The sequence below is a fragment of the Lepisosteus oculatus genome, chromosome 19 (assembly GCF_040954835.1).
Source record: "Lepisosteus oculatus isolate fLepOcu1 chromosome 19, fLepOcu1.hap2, whole genome shotgun sequence".
In the NCBI taxonomy this organism is placed as follows: domain Eukaryota; kingdom Metazoa; phylum Chordata; class Actinopteri; order Semionotiformes; family Lepisosteidae; genus Lepisosteus; species Lepisosteus oculatus.
Window position 1 is genome coordinate 5,283,875 of NC_090714.1, and position 14,816 is coordinate 5,298,690.

The 14,816-nt window shown below is 40.6% G+C and overlaps 1 long non-coding RNA gene across 3 annotated transcripts in view; it reads left to right on the forward strand.

Annotated features, from left to right (window-relative positions):
* Positions 1-739: 739 nt before the first annotated feature.
* LOC107078929 (uncharacterized) overlaps positions 740-14,816 on the forward strand; it is a 41,436-nt gene continuing 27,359 nt past the window's right edge. Inside the window, exons 1-5 of one of the 3 annotated variants that reach the window (XR_011182581.1) lie at positions 740-872; positions 1,004-1,088; positions 1,289-1,341; positions 1,888-1,961; positions 2,111-2,155. This is a non-coding gene — a long non-coding RNA (uncharacterized lncRNA). Of the gene's footprint in view, positions 873-1,003; positions 1,089-1,288; positions 1,342-1,887; positions 2,156-14,816 lie in introns of all 3 variants that reach the window. The other 2 variants (XR_011182580.1, XR_011182582.1) reach the window with 2 other exon arrangements.

Genomic DNA, 14,816 nt, shown 5'->3' on the forward strand with positions numbered 1-14,816 from the left:
AGATACATAAGTAATGTCAAGTCGCAAAAAAAGGCTAGAATAGCGCATTACAAAAGCTTCTCAGTAGCCTTAATGCTTGAAAAGAGAGCAAACAGTGGAAACCGCTTCGTTTCGGAACAGTAACTTGGCTTTAGGCTGAATAAGAGATGTACATGGCCGGTATTCTGCGTGGCCGGCCTGGTGGCTCCGCGGGCTGAACCATCGGACACTTCTAAAGTTCAGAGACCAGATCGACTCCCGGAGAGGCTTGTGAGTTGAAGTCGAGCCCCGAGCCTCCCCGTCAGTCTGAGACCTAAGCCCCGGGTGAAGCTCTCATGCTGTCGGGGTGAGTTTGTAAAGGAGGCTGTTCTCTACCACGCCGGCCGTTTTGGGGGGCTCCATTTTCGGGGCCTTCCAAAACAGGGAAAATGGGGGGTTTAAGACCTTTATAAATGCATAGATCGGAATTCAATTCTAAAAAAGCAGCTCCTTATACCACTGTGACACCTTCAGGACAGATGTGGCACTAGCAGTGAAAGAGAGGTGCAGTCCTAACTAGGAGCGACAGGGGTCTCTCTCCAGCACATTTCTCTTGATTCGACCAGCTGGCCGCAAGCTAAACGAGTCCGGCGAACAGTTTTGTAAGAGAATGTCACTGTATTGGGTTCTCTGGAAATCCTTAGCCGTTATATGCTTTATGTGTGATTTGGTGAGTTCACGTTTCTATTTATCTTCAGTAACGTCAGTGCTGAGCCCATGTAACCGAGCGCACAGCTGTCATTCAGGAGCCGAGCCCGCCCCCAGAGTGTCCTTCCTCAGCGGACACGCCCCGTCCACCTGTTCCACAGGTGCGCCCGGCAAGATGGCAGCGGGGTGAGTTTCTGCTGCGTGAGGTGCGTTTGCTTTTTATTTCTAATTTTCTTAATTTAAAATACAAATTTCACTTTGAGGAAAGTGAGACAAAAATATTTTGTTGTTGCAACTTTTGTTAATCGCATTTGTTCCTGTTGAATTTGTGTTTTAGGACGCCGAAATGAGTGTCCTGTCTGTTTGAGCGTGCTCTCGAAGTTTTAGAAGTCTGCATTCAGCGTTCTTATACTACCTTTCATGTAAGTAAGTTTTTATAAGATAAGGTCTGGTTCTTTTAACGAAAAAAGGCTGTAGTTAACCTTCAAACATTTGCTTTCTAAAGTAAGTAGCTGTGAAATTTCCGCTTGTCGGATTCGGGCTATAATAACGCTTTCCGCTCCGAAATAATAAAACATTGTAAAGGTTTAATTTAATCATTCGTATGTTTTTATTTCTCCAGGTGAGAAAAACATGTCAAGAACGAACCTCCAGTTATGAAAGTGTTTTTCCAAGGTAAGTTCTATTTCTCCCTTGCACTCTACTGTTTGAATTTGTGCAACTCGACGAGGCAACACGTATTTCCCGACGTTTTAACGCCAGAACGGGTTTATACTGACTATATAACTTCTGCTCCTTTCCTTGTGCTTTTGTTGAATCGAAATTGAAACTCTAAGGCGCTAGTTGTTTTTTTTATCTATTTAATCCATTGGGTAAAGGTGGATAATACCAACATATTTGCACGATGGTGTTCAATGCGTGGAGTTAAATCGAATATGATAAACGCTATGAGTGGTACTTGATCTTAAATTTAGAAGTAGAATTTCAAAAATCTTCTGTAAGTCTGAACGTATTTTTTAAACAATTGGAGTAGTGGGACTGGGTTGTATCTGAGATCCACACTAAAAGTTACCTAGTGGCTAGTTATAGCATTTTAGCATGTTTGAATATTTCTTTATTGGGGCAGTTTATTAAAAAAGTTAAAAGACTTCAGAACTTCAAGTGAATCGATTCTGCAAATCCGATATCTTGTTGACTTGATCCTTTTTCTTTTGCCTTCAGTTCTGCGCTCCGACGATCTCCTTTCCAATCCACTCCAGCAACTCGTCGTGCTTTGGCAGATTCTTATTGACAATGTGTGCTTTTCCTTGAACTTTATTTTGATACCCGTGGCTGTAGTGTACCCTTTGTATACCGATTTGCCTTATTCTTAACCTGAGTGTTTCCTGTAGACTGCTGCTATTGTATTTGCTGTGCATTGTGAAATAAAAACTTGATTTCACAGGTGCGCCCGGCAAGATGGCGGCGGGATGAGTTTCTGCGGCGTGAGGTGCGTTTGCGTTTTAATTCTACTTTTCTTATTTTAAATGCAAAAAATACAATTTTACTTTGAGGAAAGATAGACAAAAATGTATTGTTGTTGCAACTTTTGTTAATTGCACTTGTTTCTGTTTAATTTGTGTTTTAGGACGCCGAAATGAGTTTGAGCGTGCTCTCGAAGTTTCAAAAGTCTGCATTCAGCGTTCTTATACTACCTTTCATGTAAGTATGTTTTTAAAGACGTGGTATCTCTAGCTCTATTTCCTTTAACGAAAAAAGCTGTAATTTATCTTCAGTCACTTGCTGTATAAAGTTGGTAACTGTGTATCTAACTGTTAGTATCTCAGCTTTGCGGAATCGGGTTATATTTTCGCTTTCCGTTCCGAAATGATCAACTTTTGCAAAGATTAAATGTACTAATTCGTATGTTTTCTTATTTCTCCAGGTGACATAAGGATTTCAAAAACCGGCCTCCATTTATGAAGTTTTTTTCCGAGGTAAGTTTTATTCTTTTCTTACGCTATACTATTTATATTTGTGTATTAAAGACGACACGTATTTCACAGCTTTTTAACAGCAGAACGATTGTATACCAATGTTATCACTTCTTTTCGTTTAGTTGTGCTCTTGCTGAATACAAATAGGAAACACTAAATTGCTGGTTCATTTTATGGGTTATTTTATTCATAATAGGCTGAACCTACTTTCTAAATATTGGAGTAGTGGGACTGGGATGTATTTGTGATTTCTCATGCTGTTACCTATTGGTTTCTTGTTGAATTTGAGCGTGTTTGTATGTTTTTACATTGGGGCAGTTTTTAAAAAAAGTTAAGACTTCAGAACTTCAAGTGAATCGATTCTGCAAATCCGATATCTTGTTAACTTGATCCTTTTTCTTTTGCCTTCAGTTCTGCGGCTCCTGCTGCTCTGCGCTCCGACGATCTCCTTTCCAATCCACTCCAGCAACTCGTAGTGCTTTGGCAAGTTCTTCTTGACAATGTGTGCTTTTCCTTGAATTGTATTTTGATATCGGTGGCTTGATCTGTAGTGTACCCTTTGTATACCGATTTATGTTATTGTTAACCTGCATGTTTCCTGTTGACTGATGTTATTGTATGTGCTGCGGCTCCTGGTTCTCTGCGCTCCGACGATCTCCGGCAATTCATTCTTGTCAATGTGTGTTTTTTCTCACATTTGATTATTGTTACCAGTGGCTTGATCTGTAATGTCCCGATTCAGTGCTGGATTTTATTCTTGACCTGCATGTTTTCTGTTGACTGCTGCTATTGTATGTGCTGTGAATTCTGCAATAAAAACTCTCATTTCATTGTCTGCATTGTCCTGTATTTTCGAAGGTGTGAAGTGTTGTCTTGCGCGTGCGCCACGCACCGCAAGGCGACACCCCATCGCACTGACCTGGAAAAGTGCGAGGACGCCCGCCTTTTTAGATAGTCTGGGGGGGAATAGGGTCCCTAGGAGGGAGCGTGGGTCTAGCCCTGGGGGGAGGAGAAGGGAGGATAGCTCTAGCCAAGCCCCCTCACTCCCAGCAGGAGGGGAAGGCAGGCTGGAGATGGCCTCGGCCCGAGAGAGAGGAGGAACCCAGGGCGGACTCAGCCCATCAGTCACAGTTGCAACTGACAGCTTTCTAAGTCCACACCCCAGGAGACCTGCCTCTCTGCAGGGACCAAAGCCACCACCAACCTGCCATCCTCTCCTGCCGGGAGCGAGTGGGCCTGGCTAGAGCTGCGGTCAATCAGCCAGCCCCCGCCTACCCCTCTCCAATGAGGGGGGGTGGGCGAGGCTCGGCTTGATTGCTACCACACCCCGAGAGAAACCCCAGGTACTAAGTTTTTTGGCGGGAAAATCTGGACACGCTTAAAAAGGGGGTAGCCTTTGACCTTTTCAAGTCAAAAAGCGATAGGGCGTCCCCTTGCGGCCACAAACTGTAAGCAAAATCTCTCCGCCAAAAAACTCACCAACACCGGGGTTTTTCAGGGCCAAGGGGGTACAGAACTCTGCACAAAAAAATGAAAGAACAAAATCAAACTTCAATCAACAATTTATTGAGCGAAAATGGCATACAAAACAAAGCATTACAATACGTCAAATGCACAAGCTTAGATGTGAAAATCAACATGCATTTCAATCACAAAGTGTCAAAGCACGGCTACATTAACGCAAAATACTGTTACAAGTCAACATTTGCAAACAACTACATGTTAAAACAGAAACACAGCACGTTACTGTTTCTCCGAGGTATCAGTCGAGGCAGCGACCGGAATGAAGACTGGAACTTCGTTGCATTTCCTGCAAAACAACAGAAACCAGTATTAGCTGTGCTTTCTCTTACAAACAGGATCTCGAAATGATCCCAGATAGATTGATCTTCTGTATCGACTGACATGTTAAGAAGATGAAATAGTTTAAAAAGATTTACAGTTGGAATAAAGCGCTTAGCCTGGTGTAACAGGTATTGAAGTACTCAGGCTTACATTTAAAGTGTGAATACCAATGGCACAACAATCAATACAGCTACAGTGAATCGATTAAATAGAAACCCCCACATTATAATGTTTTTTTTCCGATTTCCATTTTAATTAGCATATTGTTTCTCTGTAACAACTTAGCTGCAACATGAATAATGAACCTGAAAACCAAAGCGGTTTCTTATTTATCTATATTATGTGCGTCAAAAAGCGAAAGTAATCCCAGCTTTAGTTGAAAAAGTTTTCTATAAACAGCAGGCCTACAGTGTTGTCGTTAAAACCACTTCTGACCTGGAGAAATCTAGGGTCGCCAGTTTGAGTCTTTTCAAAAGTCGCGCTTCAATATGATACGTGTGAACGAATAAAAAGGTTTAAACTTACATCGGTAATTCCTGAGCCAAGCATGTCCTGCCCCAAGACACCAAACTGGAAACATAAGAACACAAGTGTTTAGACGAGAACTTAAAGATAATTTAAACCAAGGTTTTTCAGCAGTAAACGGCGTTTTCACCAGTGCAAACAGCTCAACATTTATTTTAAAACCATACGTGTAAAGAAATGTACAAAATGTTCCTACTTAAGTTTAACACTTCACTTATTTAGTGCGAATCATGTCCTACCCGAAGACAGTAAACTGAAAACACAAACACAGCAGAATTTATTTAAAAACTTTTAGTTTTTAAGCGAAAAGTTCACCACGAACATAAGAACACAACATTCTCTGAAAAATAATTTTAAAAAACACAATTCTAGGCAGGCTACTTTAAGTTTGGATCAACGCACACGATTTTTTTTTAAATAAAGGTCACGAAATATTTAACAGAGAAAGATTAGTATAAAGAAATTAAGAAAAGCGACGTTTTCATTTCCCCTAATACAGTAATTGTCTTTACTGCTATAACAGAGCTTTTCATAGATGTAAAAGGAATACACACGTTGTCTATGTAACACAAATGGTTTGTTAAAAATAAAAGAAGTGTTGAAAAAGAAAATACATATTAAAAAATGCTATTTAGTTCCCAACGAAAATACGTTTTTTTCCCCTTTCTCTAGCGAGGTTTAGACTACATAATTGCATAAGTTATATTTTATCTACTTTAAAAGAAACGAAAAAATAAAAAATAATCATAAAAGACGCGGAACAAACACACTCAGCTCCGTTCTCTCCAGCAGAACCTGGCGCACAGGTGCGCGGGGCGTGGCCTGCGAGAGATGTCATTCGAGTGGGCGTGGCTACATACTGACGGCGCAGGCAGCTGTTTTTCTTGGCTCCACCCGAAAACGTGTTAAAGAAATCAAGCATGTTTTCAGTAGCCCCGATGAGTTACAAGTTTCAAAAAAAGTTTTTTTTTTTAGAATGCATTAAATTTACTACCATTGTACTTCTTATTAGACATGCAGCTGATGTGTTTATTTACGAAGTTACAAGAACATGATAAAAGTTCAAATGAGAGCACAGTATTCAACCCATGTAGCTCTTTTGGTTACCGGTAAGGGTTTGATTCGATAATCTCATGCAGCCATTGCTTGAAAGATGACAGGCTGTTGGTTTCAACAACATGGCTGGATCGCCTGTGCTGTTCTCCCACAACTCTTTGTGTAAAGAAATTTAAGCTACACTTCCCTATGACATCCTTTCATGTTTCTCTTGGTTCATGTCAAAGTAGTTCACACTTTATTATTTCAACTTAATTTAACTGGTTAACTACAGTTACTACATTAGCATGATTTTTAACACTAGTGCACTGTACCACAAGTAATAATAATAATTATAATAATTGCTTACACTTATATAGCGCTTTTCTGGACACTCCACTCAAAGCGCTTTACAGGTAATGGTGACTCCCCTCCACCAGCACCAGTGTGCAGCCCCACCTGGATGATGCAACAGCAGCAAAAGTTCACCAGCACTCACCACACATCAGCTCTCAGTGGGGAGGAGAGCAGAGTGATGAAGCCAATTCACAGATGGGGATTATTAGGAGGCCATGATTGGTAAGGGCCAATGGGAAATTTGGTCAGGACACCAGGGTAACACCCCTACTTTTTTCAAGAAACGCCCTGGGATTTTTAATGACCACAAAGACCACAAAAAGCTATTATATTCAAATAAATTCAAATTTATCAACCCCGTTTCTAAATTAAACGGATAAATGGACAAAAGACCAGAAAAGCTGGAGTTTACAAAAGAGGAGGTGGAAGAATATTTGTTTGAACCTGCAGTGATCCCAGACACCAGGAGGAACTGGAGGTGATGGCTTAACACTCGTTAAACCAGACAGACCCACCAGTGCTTTTGAAGAGTCAGAACCTACCTGGCAGGAGATGAATCATTTCCTGTAAAGGTCAAGAGCAGGATCAGCATCTCCCTCTCAGGCTGACCTCAATAACAAGCAAAGTGTGAAGAATATCCTTATGTAAGCTGAGTTTTGGATGACATCATATTATTAATTGCTTACATTTATATAGCAGTTTTGTGGACACTCCACTCAAAGAGCTTTACAGGTAATGGGGACTCCCCTCCACCAGCACCAATGTGCAGCCCCACCTGGATGGTACGTCTCATCCGAAGGACACCACCTTTTTACAATACAGTGTCCCTGTCACTATACCTGAGCATTCGGACCCACACACGCTGTAGGGTGAGCGCCCCCTACTGGCCCCACTAAAACCACTTCCAGCAGCAGCCTTAGTTTTTCCCAGGAGGTCTCCCATCTAGGTACTGGCCAGGCTTACACCTGCTGAGATTCAGTGGGTTGTAAGTTGTGAGCTGGGGGTGATAGCGCTGCTGGCTGATCTCTGGAAAGGACTGGTCTACCTGGCAAGTTTAAGGCCTGGTATTATCATGGAGTTCTTCTTAGACTCCATTGATCTCTGCTCGTCAGCAAGGTGTCTTTGTCAATGATGGAGGTGCCGGAGAGGAAAATCCTCAGGATCTGGAATGGCTTGGAATTCCAAGAAGCTATTGTTCCATACAATTCAGGTAGTGAGTTACAGCTATCTGATTGATGATTACCTGAAATTCCAACACTCTCATCAATCATTATTACTTTTCAATACAGAGGACTTTATTAGCAAAGCATGTTTTTATAATGGGTTCTTCAGCTCTGACTTTCTCCTTTGTGATACATCAACTGAGAACAACATTCCAATGATAGTTCTGACAAGGGGAGAGAAATAATATTGGGGGCTGAAGTGATTTAAGAGTTAAAATCACAAATGTGTATATATACCACATATATATGAATATATTTATAAACCATAATAAAATCTCTCTTAAGTTATTTCTGAAATAGATTTCTGAAAGAACACACTTCTAATAATGTTCAAGGAAAAGTTATTAAGGGAATGTCATAGTGTCCGTAGAAGGCTTCTGTAGGAACCTGACATTTTGGCTCAAGACCAGGCTGTGGTGCTTCTCTGAGCCAAGATGGCTTCTGAGCAGGCAGGGATCTGGAAGCAGGTGTGCATCATTAAGATGGACACACCTGGGCATTGCACATGAGGATTGTAGGGCTTTTGCGATTGGTTCCTATGGAATTAGCCACGCCCCTGTAATTAATGAAGAGGCTTATAAAAGTGAAGCCCTGGGCAGAAAGCATTTAGATTATGGTTTGAACTGGGGAAAACATGAAAAGTGTTTATTGTTAATTTTCTTATAGTGCAGTGGGATCTGTTTGAGAAGAATAAGATGTCAATGGCTTGGAAACAGAACACCGGAACTTACCAAACAGATTGTTCCTTAAGCAAGCTGGTTTTCTTTGAGACTTGACAAGCTGAGCTGTGGATTGGAGATGCAGTAAGTGATGTTGTCCAGTAGGGAGAGCTACTTGTACTGAGATTGTGTGCGTGTATGCTAGCTCATGGGTGAACTGTTGGGATGAGCTAATGTTGTGGAGTAAATAGCTGATGCTGAATGAAACAATCTACAAAAGTGTGGTTTCACAGATGTATACAGTATGTTGTATTGATCTATCTTGTTTGTCTTGGCAGCAAAGGTTCCACAAGAACTGCATCCAAGAGACTAGGTTTGTAGGCTCTTAAGGAAAGCGGTATACCAGGAAGAGCCCAGCTGGTTCCCAAAGACCAAACCCAGCTTGATCCTGCTGTACAGCCATTGAGGATGGAGCCCTATGCTGATATCCCAGGTAGGACACTGCTATGCTTGGCTGTTGAAATGGGGAGAAATTGAAAGTAACTGTTTGAGTGATGCTCTCATCCCAACCTAGTCCCTCTGTACTAAAGTGAGGTGCCTCTTGGTAGAATCTCCACTGGATGAGTGGGGGTGGTGTGGGAGTCCTTCAATGACGGCTCATGATCTGGGTAAGGTTGAGGAGCTCTTGTTTTCCAAGCTTGGGGACTCCAGAGTGTGATTGGACTGGGTAGAAATGTTGGTACTGAACTGCTATTCTGAGACCATGCTACTATGACCAGTAGTGTCTGTCTGTACTTGGTCATGTAATCTCTTTTCCCCTTGGTGGGGTGAGAAGCACTGTTGCTTCCATGGGAAGAATGGAGACTGGTAGCTGAAGCTCTACAACAGGAATGGGACAACACTGCATCTGTAATATGGAGCCAAATATTGGGTTTGTATTGTGATCCTCTGACCTGTTATGTTCTTGTAACAACCTGTATCTTGTCTGTGCAATAAAGCCGAGGTGTCGCTAAAGTCTTTGTATACAGCCATTAACTTGTATGAACTGTCCTCTGTGGTACCAGTGGATGATCTGCCACTGATCTTCAGGATAAAGAAACAGGACAGTCATTGGTAATTACAGTGCATTCAGGGGTTTTCCTAGACAACAGTGCCACCTGCAGGAAATCAGTGTATAAGAAGGGATATGTACTGGTTCTGCCTCAATAGGGACAAATTATGCCTTGCACTAACCAAGGAACTACAGTTCTCCTGTCATACCTATAAGGCACAGGTTAATTAGCCTAAGTATTGCAACTGCAGAACACTAGTATTGAAAGGACTGAGGGATCCCATGTGGTCTCCTTTTGAAAGTGTGAAGTGGCTTAATTGGTCTGTCCCCATTGGGGGGAAAAAGGGCCCTACACTCCCCCAGTAAGCCTGTCCAGGACCCTTCACTCCTTTGAAGATGCCTCATCTGTAGAAGACTCAACAAGAAAGGGGACATGTAAAAGTTTGAGTCACTCCCCTGTAGGGACACTGGGGGAGTTATTGTGATTCAATCACTCACTGATTTGCTCCTTGGCTTGCAAGGTCTGTTTTTCTTGTGATTTTACATCACCTGGTCCAGCTTCTAAATGATTTAATAAAATGTAGAACCTGCTGTGCTCAGGCTCTCCAAAAGCAGGGTTGAAAGAGCCTCAGTTTAATCTAGAACAAACTGTCTTGTCTGTTAATAGTATGTCTATCTGTGTGAATTAAATTTAATTGCATTTGGGTACAGGAGTTAATTCTTCTGTGGCTACTTTATATAACTATTTCATATTGGGTGTTGTAAGTAGAGGCCTGCCCCCACTTCCTCTTCACATGATCATGTAACATTAATACAAGCTTTGTCAGATCCCTCATCTGCATTAGTGTTACACATACAGACATCTTATGGCAGAGCTGTACCTTTCCATTTCAGGACCTAATACTCTTGTCATGTTTTGAAAGGCTGTATACTTTCATTTCCCTATTTCATAAACAAATCTACAGATAAATAGATTATGCTTTTCATCCTGAAGTACTGTACATAGTGCCTAGACTCGACTTAAGCTGTTATGGAAATGTAGCAGCACAAGGTGAGACATACTCTGCACCAGCATCCCCTCTGTGGTCTCTGTGAGAAATTAAATGAAGGGGAAACAAGGCCAAGTGGTTCATCTAGATGGGAATTTAGGCAGGATTCCAGGGTTAACACCCCTATGCTTTAATCTTTATGGACCTTATGTAACATCATCCAAGTGATTAAACCTCTTACAACAAGGGCCAAGATGGAAAACCTAAAGGGTCCCCCCCCCCCCCCCCCCCCCCCCAAGTTTTCAGTAAAAGCCTAGACTTCAGGTACTGTATTAATAATTGCTTACACTTATATAGCGCTTTTCTGGACACTCCACTCAAAGCACTTTAGAGGTAAGGGGGACTCCCCTCCACCAACACCAAATAAGTCCTGAGTTGGCACAGATTTGCTTAATACTATTGCTTTTCTTCAGATCTTCCTGACTGTTTTCTTGGACAATACAGAACGCGGAGTAGCTGTAGTTCCTATTGGTCAGTTCTTCTTATCTGAAGAACAGTTTCTATTGGTCAATAGGAGGAGTCTATTGAATTCCTATTGGCCAGTAAGGAACTGAGCAGCCAATCATATCGATTTCTAGGTAGCCGATGAGAAGGGTAGATGTCTCTTCAAACCTACTCGAAAATCTTCAGAAACTCCTCTGCGAAGGAAGATACGTTTTAAATTCTTAATAGGATAGAACAAGTTGGGTTAGAGAAAGACATTTTGTTTAAATTAAATAGAAGGCAACCTTTACGTCTTACTCTCCCAGCATTATAATGACCACGTTAGAGCAGAGCTCTTGTAGGAAACGCAATGTTTGACAACAGAATCCACCGTTAAAAAACATTGTTGTGTATATAGGCATGTAGATATATCTACATATATATGCTTCCCGTATCTTGTATGATGTTTATTCCGACCGCTTAGGACTTTGTTTTTGTGCAAACTCGTCGGTTTCAATTAAACTGCTAGAAGAGCCTTGAGCTGTGTGTTAACGGTGACGGAGAGGTGCGACCGCCACAGTGTGTACAGCGCATAATTTTAACAGTGCAGGACTCCGTCAGTGTTACTGTGCTGACTGAAAGAGGAGACATTTTTTTTACAGTGAAAACTAAGTAAATCGTAATTTACAAGCGATGACGTGTAGAAGGAATATAATTTGTTTGGAGTTTTCGATTTGCCCGAGTGTCGTTAATTGACAAAAAAATAACAATTTAATGTTGTCAGCCATTCCCTGCACTTGAAGCACGACGTTTCTTTTAAAAAAACTTGAATGGATGTTAAATTATTTTCTGTGAAAATATTTTCAAATAACATTTTCAAAATATATATTTCTTCAAGTGTCTTCAAGACGGTAAACGTTTGCAGTATTTTGCAGATGAAGTACCTAGGTCAATTTAGTACATAGTGCCTCTTAAAAAAAAAAAAATCCTGGTTGTTTTTCACGTTTCCGAATTTACGTTGCATAAAATTATACAAGGTCTTGTAATATATGAAGTTGCTAATCTTAGTATTTTTGAAAACGTGCCCCCAAAGAGGGTCGAATCTTTAAATGTCCCTTGATATGCGTATTTAAAACGAATACAAGGAGAAACTGATTACTCCTTTAGATTTAAAAAATATTTACACAGCTACACTACGAAGTATTAAGACGTGCAAGTTAAGGCCTTAAGAACACGTAATTGTTCATGTTAGCATTTTAGGGCTAAACTTACAGCTCTTGTGATTACAGTACGTTATTGGAGACAAACGTAATGTTACTGTTGAAAAAGTCTACTGATTTTGTATATAAGGTCACTTTGCTAATTACATTTAGCTGTTTTTTTAAATGAAACCACGCTGTAGTGTGTTCAGATTTTGAAACTAATCTTTTTGATATAATCTTTAAAAACATAAGCATAATGGTCTGTCTTTGAATAACTCGGTAATCTGGATTCAAAGGCTCTGTCTGAGATGTGTGAGAGCATCACTGAGAAATAGTAATTCGTCATGTAACAGTATAGCTGCTTTGCTGAAAACATGCCTTTAATATGAAAATGGTCAATACTGGGATGATTGTATAATTTAAGAAAATGGCAAGGCAAACGCTGAGTTCTTGTGTCATTTCACACTTCAATTGTATTATTTTTGAGCACAGTGTGTGTGCAAAAAATGTAATTATGCTGAAATGCATATATGACAGTATAGCATGGATGCACTGTAATTATATTTATTTATTTGAATGTTTTTAGATGTATATTAGGTTTTCATAAAAAGTTATGCTCGACAGAGATGGCGTATGTTAAAGCAGACTGCTGCAGGCCGGCTGTAGTGAAGATAGTAGTCGCCACTAGAGGTCGCTCTAGACTGCTGTCTGTATATGGGTTCTCATCAGGTGCATTCTCTTTTTAATTAGTTGATTAATGGAGGCCTCACAGCTGCATTATCACATGGTTTTTATTTAGCCCATTAAACGTATTTAAGGTAGTACCTGGTGTTGAGTTGGAGTAGTGTAAGTCTTTGTTTAGGTTGATCAAAAGGATTGATTGAATAATGTTCAATGTTTTGCTGTTCAATGATTTTAATGCTCCCAAGCTTCACAAACCACAAACTTAGGAGGCCTAACATATGTATATAGCATATACATATCACATTGTATTTATTGTTGAACTAGTCTGATTAAAAACAATGCTGCTATTGCAGGTTTTACTCACCTTTCTCTGTACAGTTTACTAACTGAAGTTTCTTCCCTAATGTTAGGGCACTTACGTGTAAAAGATACTAGCTTTTAAAAGGTAAGCTGTCCGCTTGCTGCTCATGGTTAATGATGATTATCTACAGCATACAATTGAGGATGAATTGAAACTAAACAAATTCACAACAGTTTGTCTAAATGGTAAAAAAGATGAATTGTCAGCACTATTGCAAGGATAGTGTGCCTTATAGATAATGTTCCTTATAGAATACATTGTTTCATTGCAAAAAAAGAATCGCATGAGTCACTTGTTTGGAATAGTTGTATTTCATTCCATTTGGACCAGATAATATGTAACCGGAAACAAAAAGGTATGACTTTTTAGTATTTGGTTCGTTCTTAGGTGCTTAATAATGAAAATTTGTCTTCATGGTGTGGACACCCGAGTCTGTCAAGAGACCTCCAGGACCCCCAGCCCTGCCGCTCCTAGGAAACCTGCTCTCGCTGGATCTGAAGTGGCTGGATCTGTCTCTCCCCTTGACGTCCCTAGGGAATATGTCCCTAGGAACGTCAGGAAGAACTGAATGCATTGTGAGTGGTTGGAATACTTAATACCTCCTGCTTCAGTGCACACATCATCATTGACTGCCCTACACTGTTAACATTATACACTATTTGTACACACTCTATGAACACAGCTCAAGACTCTTTTAGCAGTCAAGCCTAAACTGATGTTTGCACAAAAACACCACCCATAGTGGTTGGAATAACCACAATACAAGATGCATAAAATAAACTTTTATATGTAGCTGCATGCCTATATACACAATGTTGGTCAGAGGTGTAACAGCTCTGCTCCAACATGGTCTTTATAATGCTGAGGGTAATATTTAAAGATGATGCAGAGGTCAGAAGGTTGCCTTCTATTTAATTGAAACAAAATATGTATTTCTGTGATCCTACCACCTCTATACTTTCATGAACTTCCAACACATCCTCCTTCATGGAGTAGTGTATGAAGGAAAGCACTATCTGTACTAAAGGTCTTGTACTCCAGTTTTCATGTGGTACTGAAATGACTACAGTGGGCTATAACCTTAAACCATGAAGATTATACTATTAGGTCCCGCAATGCTAAGATATTGCTGGGGTCTCACAACTTAAGTATTTCCAAGAAATGCCTGGGGCACTAATGCAAGCTTTGTGAAATCCCCTGCAGGATGTTGGGTTACCATGTAATTACATGCCTGCCATAATTTATTAGAACTCAATTAATAAATCATTGAAATTGATGTAATCTATTACTCTGTTTTTGTAACAAACTGTACGTGCTTTAGATAAAGCTGAGACTCTTGCAACCCTGCTTTTAGGGAGGATGTCATAAGCAGCCATGGTTGCAGCAGGCTATAATGCAAGGGCGCAGTAAGCTAGGCTGAAGTAATAGGTCTTCAGTCAGGATATGAATACCAAGATTGGCTCTGCATCCGAATATGGGGTGGGAGAGTGTTCCATAAGGAGGTAGGGGCCCTATAACGGAAGGCATAACTGCCAACTTTTTTTTTTAAATTAATGCATGGAATATGAAGACCTGCATTCTGTGATCTAAGCAGGCAACTTGGATGTTATACATTAATAAGTTCCAGTAGACAGACAGGTACCAGACACCTGCGAGCCTTGCAAGTAAGTAGAAGGATTGTAAAGTCCAGCCTGTACCTGCCAGGAAGCCAATGAGGAGATAGAAATAGGGGGGTTAATGGTCATGCTTTCTGCTCCTAG